Source organism: Rhinoraja longicauda, chromosome 9 (genome assembly GCF_053455715.1).
Source record: "Rhinoraja longicauda isolate Sanriku21f chromosome 9, sRhiLon1.1, whole genome shotgun sequence".
In the NCBI taxonomy this organism is placed as follows: Eukaryota; Metazoa; Chordata; class Chondrichthyes; order Rajiformes; family Arhynchobatidae; genus Rhinoraja; species Rhinoraja longicauda.
In genome coordinates this window covers 53,052,027-53,059,765 of record NC_135961.1, presented here as the reverse complement: position 1 = coordinate 53,059,765, position 7,739 = coordinate 53,052,027, and positions in this window count along the sequence as shown.

Genomic DNA, 7,739 nt, shown 5'->3' with positions numbered 1-7,739 from the left:
CAACTCAATGGCATGTGTGCCTCTAGGTTAATTTGTCTCTGTGAAGTGCTCCAGAGTGTAGGAAGTAGATGCAAAAGTAGGATGATGCAGAACTAGTGTGAAGGAGTGATCGATGGTCAGCATGGACTCGGTTGGCCTGTTTCCATGCTGTATCTCTAAATTACACTAAACTCAGACTGTCATGGAATGAGACAATGTTGGGCAAGGTAGTCATGGAGTAAGAAGATTGTGGAGCAAAATGGTTGTGGGGAAAACAATTATAAGGTAAATCGGTCGTGAAGTAAGTAAGACCCAGTGGGGTAAGATGTAAGATGACCATGGAATAAGACACTCATGGTATCAGAGAGTCTTAGGGCAGGGTAAAATGGGGAAAGTCTGTCATGCCCCACTGCTGTCCTGCCCAAAATCACTCTTGCCCCATGATAATCTTGCCCCCACGTAGGTACGGTACGGGGTAAAATGGTCATGGGACATGATTGTTCTGGGTATGATCCGGAGTCAAGTTATGGACAAGGCAATCTGGGCAACTCAGCCATGGGGCAAGACAATCCTGGCGTACAATGGTTGTGGGGGGTAGTCAGTTGGGGGGGGCGAGTAAATTGTGGGTTAAAACTGACCTGGGGAATGATTGTTGTAGTGTAGTGTAGACTGCTGTGGTGTAAGACTACCATTACAAATGATGTCTTGCGGGAGATTGAGGTTGGGCAAATTGGTTGTGAGGTAAAATTATCATGGAGCAATTCAAGTATGGGATAACAGGTATAACAGAGCTTTATTTGTCGTTCGGTACCGAAGTACCGAACGAAACTACATAGCAGTCATAGAAAAAAAAAGAACACAAGACACATAACCCCAACACAAACGTCCATCACAGTGACTCCAAACACCCCCTCACTGTGATGGAGGCAACAAAACTTCCACTCTCTTCCCCACGCCCACGGACAGACAGTCATAAGACTGTCAACAAGACAGTCCTGGGGTAAGGCATTGAGGGCTAAGATGGACATTGGGCAATTCAGTCATGGGGCAATTCAGTTATGGGCAAAACTGGCATGAGGCAAGACAGTCATGAAACAAGACCACCATGGAAGCAAGATGATGACCACCATTGGATGCCTGTGTGGAGGCAATGCAGTGGTGGGACAAGGCAACCAAGGAGCAAGACTGGGAAAGATAAGAATGTGTGCAGGAGCAAGACTGTGTCGAGGTACGATACTCATGTAGAAAGACCATGGTGGGGCAATGCAGTAGTAAGCAGGACATTTGGGTGGAGAGACTGCTGGGGAGTGGGAGAGACAACACTACGTGGGGGCAAGATTATCATGGGGCAAGAGTGATTTGGGGCAGGATAGCAGTGGGGCAAGACAACAGTGGTGTGAGGCAGAAATTGGCAAATCTACTGTGAGGCAAGGCTGTCACGGAGTCAGTCATGAGGTAAGACAAACATGCAATAAGAGTATTATTGGGAATGATTTCACGAAGGGAAGTCAGTGGGCTAGTCAGTTGTCGTAAAACTATCATGGGACATTTCAACCATGGGGTAGGACTGTGAACAAGACAGTTGTGTGGTTAGACAGTTGTGGAATAAGGTGGATATTGGGCAAAAAAGTCATGAGGAAAGATGAACGTGGGACAAGACTGCTTTGAACAAGACAGTGGTGGGGCATGACTGTCGTAGAATAAAAAGAGCATGAGGTAAGAATACCGTGATGCAAAACGGCCGTTGGGTAAGAGGGTAAAAGGGTAAGACATTTGGGGAGTAAGAAATTTGTAGGTTAAGATAGTTGGGGGGCAAGACAGTTGTGAGGCAAGAAGATTAAATGGCAAGCTGATCATGGAGTAGACAGGTTATGAAGTAAGAGTGGTCTATGTGGGGGCTAAGATAGTCATGGGGTCATGAGACCACACCTGGAGTATTGTGTGCAGCTTTGGTCTCCAAATTTGAGGAAGGACATTCTTGCTATTGAGGGAGAGTGCAGCGAAGGTTCATGATGTCAATTCCCGGGATGGTGGTACTGTCATATGTTGAAAGAATGGAGTGACTGGGATACACTGGAATTTAGTAGGATGAGAGGGGATCTTATTGAAACATATAAGATTATTAAGGGATTGGACATGCTAGAGGCAGGAAACATGTTCCCAATATTGGGGACGTCCGTGGGGCGGTCACGGTGGCGCAGCGGTAGAGTTGCTGCCTTACAGCGAATGCAGCGCCGGAGACCCGGGTTCGATCCCGACCATGGGTGCAGTCTGTATGGAGTTTGTACGTTCTCCCGTGACCTGCGTGGGTTTTCTCCGAGATCTTCGGTTTCCTCCCACACTCCAAAGACATACAGGTTTGTAGGTTAATTGGCTTGGTAAATGTAAAAATTGTCCCTAGTGTTTGTAGGATAGTGTTAATGTGCGGGGATCGCTGGTCAGTGCAGGCTTGGTGGGCCGAAGGGCCTGTTTCTGCGCTGTATCTTTAAACTAAACTAAGATAGGCGCAAAGGGGTTCTTTGTTCTTAAAACCAGGTCTCGCAGCTGTGAGATTGCTCGTATGATAGTAGATTAAAATGTTCTTCTTTCTCAATAACAACTCCTTATATGGGCATATGTGAAAATAGGAAGAGTTAGTTTAGAATCCACTCTAGGTGATGCGTTTCCCTGAAAACATGTCACCTGTATTAATGGTTTTGTTCTCTCTGTAACCATATGAATTGTATTTAGATTGTAATTGGTTGTGATTCCTATGTAAAGGCCTTTTCTGTTCTGTATAAAAAGTTATCAATCTTGGAAAAAGCTGTTCTTTCCCTCTCCACAGTTGAGATCTTTTCAGACACTAGCCTTGTATCTGGAGATCCTCACGGGAAGAACCACACTGTGGAATAAATCTGTTGTACTCATCCAGTGTTCGGAGTATTATTTATTCAGGCTGAATGAAGGTAAAGAACTCGGATTATTATGGTCATGGGGAAAGATGACCATATTGTATTTGCAAGTGTCAGGGTGTACATGCATGTGTATGCGTGCATGTGTATATGTATGTGCATGTGCGCGTGTGTCTGCATCTGTGCACGTGCACATCAGTGTTTGAGAGGCAGGTACTGGAGGCACAAGAAACTGCACAAAACACAAAGTGCTGGGGAAACTTAACAGGTCAGGCAGCACCTGTAGAGGGAATGGAAGGAAGCAGTTTTGGGCCAAGTCCCTTCTTCAGTCTGAACTATCACCTGTCTATTCATTTCACAGAAGTGCCTCCATCCTGGGACCCAGCAATCTTTCCAAGTGAGACAGAAGTTCATGTGTACCCCCTCTCAGCTGCTAAATCCCTGGTCGAGTCATCTCACAGGTGGAAATGCTTTGTAGCATTGTAGGCCTTTTGTCAGGTCACCCACCGTACCCCTCAAAAGAGCAAAGAGCTCTAGCCTGCCCACATTTCCCATTAGCCGGACTAGTTCCATGGGGTTAGTGTATCGGTCCCTCGCTCTCTGCCTTGAGTGGGATGATGGACATTGGAAGCCCTGTTCTCCAAGTGGTGTCCCTGCAGACACAGTGATCTCCCTGGACCATGCGTTGGGTGAGACAATCTCAAATACTACAAATACCCTGAGCATCACTCTCCTTAAATAGCACTTGATCAGGACAAGGCCACTCATCCCCTCCAATCCCTTCAAACAATTTGCAGCTGACCTTGCTCTGTAGCTATGGAGGGTGGAGCCAGAAGGGATCAGGTTAAGCTGCTGATGATATGGATGCCAAGAGGTTTGAAGCTGTTGACCGTCTCTACAGTGGCTCCATAAATGAGCACGCGGTTGTGTTCACCTCCTCTCTTGGTGATATTAAGGGCTAGGTTGTTGTTCTACTACTATGACACAGGGTGCCTGATCTCTTTCTTGTACTTTATCTCATCGATGATATTGATCTGGCTGATATTAGTGGTGTCACTGGTGAAATTAAAGATTGAGTTGGCACTAGACTTGGCCACAAGTCATGGGTGTACAGAGAGTAAAGTAAGGAACTGAGCATTTAACCTGAGGAGCACCTGGTGTTGAGGAACAGGGTAGTGGATCAATTCTAACTGCCAGAAGTCTACGGGTTAAGGGGACCATAAGCCAGATACAGGTGGAGGCCCCAAGACCAAGGTCCAGAGGTTTACAGATACATTTTTGAATGGAAGTCCCAAGCCAACACGTCACCTATCCATATCCTCCAGGAATGCTGCCTGACCTATTGAGTTACTCCAGCACTCCAGGGATAAATGTATTCGGTATTATAGTGTTGAAGTTAATGAATAAGCTATAGTTGATGAATAGCACCCTGACATAAGTGTTCTTATTATCACAAAGAACAGGGGTTGAATGTAGTCTAAGAGGGATAATACCCTCTGTAGGCTTTATCTTCAGTCCAGGTTCTGGAAGTCTGGCACGAATGTAGGCCATTACCAAACGTTCACAGCATTATGGTTGATGTCATTGCTTCTGGGCGGTAGTCATTGAGAGAGGTTACTTTACTTTTCTTGGGGACTGAAATGATGGAGGTTTCCTTGTATCAGAAATGGACACTGGATTTTTGAAGTGAAATAGTAAGGGGTAGAGTTGCTGCCTTTCAGCACCAGAGACCCGGATTCGATCCTGACTACAGGTGTTGTCTGTACGGAGTTTATACGTTCTCACCGTGACCTGCGTGGATTTTCGACAGGTGCTTCAGTTTCCTCCCACACTCCAAAGACGTGCAGGTTTGTAGGTTAATTGACTTCGGTAAAATTGGTAATTGCCCCTAATGTGTGTGGGATAATGTTAATGATCACTGGTCGGCGAGGACTCGGTGGGCCGAGGGGCCTGTTTTCACCCTACATCGCTAAACTAAACTAAACTAAACTAAACTAAACTAAACTAAACTAATGTTGACAATTTTATTTATCTGTTCAAAACATGCATAAAAGGTATTGAGCAGATCCAGTCGGAATACATTCTTGCCATTGAGATTAGAGATTTTGGCTGATAGCTCATGATGGAATTCAAGCCCCATCACAGTCACCTAGCATTGTTTGAATCGCGCCTCTGCTTGTTCTAGAATTCTCTCTTGGCATCACTGATAGCCTTACAGGATCATACTTGGCTTTTCTTGTACAATACGGGGTAATTTCTCCTGAAAGCCTTGGAACTGGATTTTAGCAGAGAGCGAATCTTCCTGATCATCCAAGTGCCGATAAGGGTCTCGATCCGAAACTTCACCCATTCCTTCTCCAGAGATGCTGCCCGTCCCGCTGAGGTACTCCAGCTTTTTGTGTCCATCAATTGAGCGATGTCGACTGGAATATGTTCCAAGCAAGTTCCAGAGACGTCAGTGAGTTTGCGGAAGCGGTTACGGACTTCATTGCCACAATAGCCGATAACATCTTCCCCACGGTAAGGGTCAGTATCCTTCCTAACCAAAAACCCTGGGTGGACAGGTCTATTCGCGTTGCCTTGAATGCTCGCACCGCCGCATCCAACTCTGGCCTGGCATCCGGCAACATGGACGACTACAAGGTCGAGTCCTACCGACTGCGAAGGGCGGTGAAGGACGCAAAAAGGAGGTTACCGGGACAGGATGGAGGCACAGATGGAGCAGTAGGACACCAGACACCTTTGGCAGGGGCTACGGACTATAACTAGCTACCGGTCCAGCACCCCCTCAACCGGAAGTGCCGGCTCCTCCTTAGCTGATGACCTGAACTCTTTCTATGCACGGTTTGAGAAGGGTAACATCACCTCTAGCTTGCCGTCTAAAAACAACACCGAAGGGGCGCTGGCTAGCAAGGCTGGAGGGGGATCCACCGCCGGGGATGTGCACACATTCTCGGTGTCCGAGCATGACGTGAGGTGGGCTCTGACACGGGTGAACACGAGGAAAGCTGGAGGCCCAGATGGTATATCTGGGCGAGTACTAAACAATAGACAATAGACAATAGACAATAGGTGCAGGAGTAGGCCATTCAGCCCTTCGAGCCAGCACCGCCATTCAATGCGATCATGGCTGATCACTCTCAATCAGTACCCCGTTCCTGCCTTCTCCCCATACCCCCTCACTCCGCTATCCTTAAGAGCTCTATCCAGCTCTCTCTTGAAAGCATCCAACGAACTGGCCTCCACTGCCCTCTGAGGCAGAGAATTCCACACCTTCACCACTCTCTGACTGAAAAAGTTCTTCCTCATCTCCGTTCTAAATGGCCTACCCCTTATTCTCAAACTGTGGCCCCTTGTTCTGGACTCCCCCAACATTGGGAACATGTTATCTGCCTCTAATGTGTCCAATCCCCTAATTATCTTATATGTTTCAATAAGATCCCCCCTCATCCTTCTAAATTCCAGTGTATACAAGCCCAATCGCTCCAGCCTTTCAACATACGACAGTCCCGCCATTCCGGGAATTAACCTAGTGAACCTACGCTGCACGCCCTCCATAGCAAGAACATCCTTCCTCAAATTTGGAGACCAAAACTGCACACAGTACTCCAGGTGCGGTCTCACCAGGGCCCGGTACAACTGTAGAAGGACCTCTTTGCTCCTATACTCAACCCCTCTTGTTACGAAGGCCAACATTCCATTGGCTTTCTTCACTGCCTGCTGAACCTGCATGCTTCCTTTCATTGACTGATGCACTAGGACACCCAGATCTCGTTGAACTCCCCCTCCTCCTAACTTGACACCATTCAGATAATAATCTGCCTTTCTATTCTTACTTCCAAAGTGAATAACCTCACACTTATCTACATTAAACTGCATCTGCCATGTATCCGCCCACTCACACAACCTGTCCAAGTCACCCTGCAGCCTTATTGCATCTTCCTCACAATTCACACTACCCCCCAACTTAGTATCATCTGCAAATTTGCTAATGGTACTTTTAATCCCTTCGTCTAAGTCATTAATGTATATCGTAAATAGCTGGGGTCCCAGCACCGAACCTTGCGGTACCCCACTGGTCACTGCCTGCCATTCCGAAAGGGACCCATTTATCCCCACTCTTTGCTTTCTGTCTGTCAACCAATTCTCTATCCATGTCAGTACCCTACCCCCAATACCATGTGCCCTAATTTTGCCCACTAATCTCCTATGTGGGACCTTGTCGAAGGCTTTCTGAAAGTCGAGGTACACCACATCCACTGACTCTCCCTTGTCAATTTTCCTAGTTACATCCTCAAAAAATTCCAGTAGATTTGTCAAGCATGATTTCCCCTTCGTAAATCCATGCTGACTCGGAATGATCCCGTTACTGCTATCCAAATGCTCAGCAATTTCGTCTTTTATAATTGACTCCAGCATCTTCCCCACCACTGATGTCAGACTAACTGGTCTATAATTACCCGTTTTCTCTCTCCCAGTCTTGTGCTACTCAGCTTGCTCCAGTGCTCACCACAATATTCAACCTCTCCTTGGCAAAGTCCGTGGTCCCTGCATGCTTCAAAAGATCCATCATTGTACCGGTGCCAAAGAATGCCTCTCCAGCGTGTTTAAATGACTACCGACCGGTGGCCCTCACCTCGGTTGTCATGAAATGCTTCGAGAGACTAATCAAGAAGCACATCTGTGCCCTCCTTCCTCGCAACATGGACCCACTACAGTTCGCATACCGTCCGAACAGGTCCATGGATGATGCGGTCTCCCAGGTTCTGCACACCGCTCTCTCTCATCTGGACAGCCAGGGGGGCTATGTGAGGATGCTGTTCATTGAGTTTAGTTCAGCTTTCAACACAATAGTCCCCAGCAGACTGG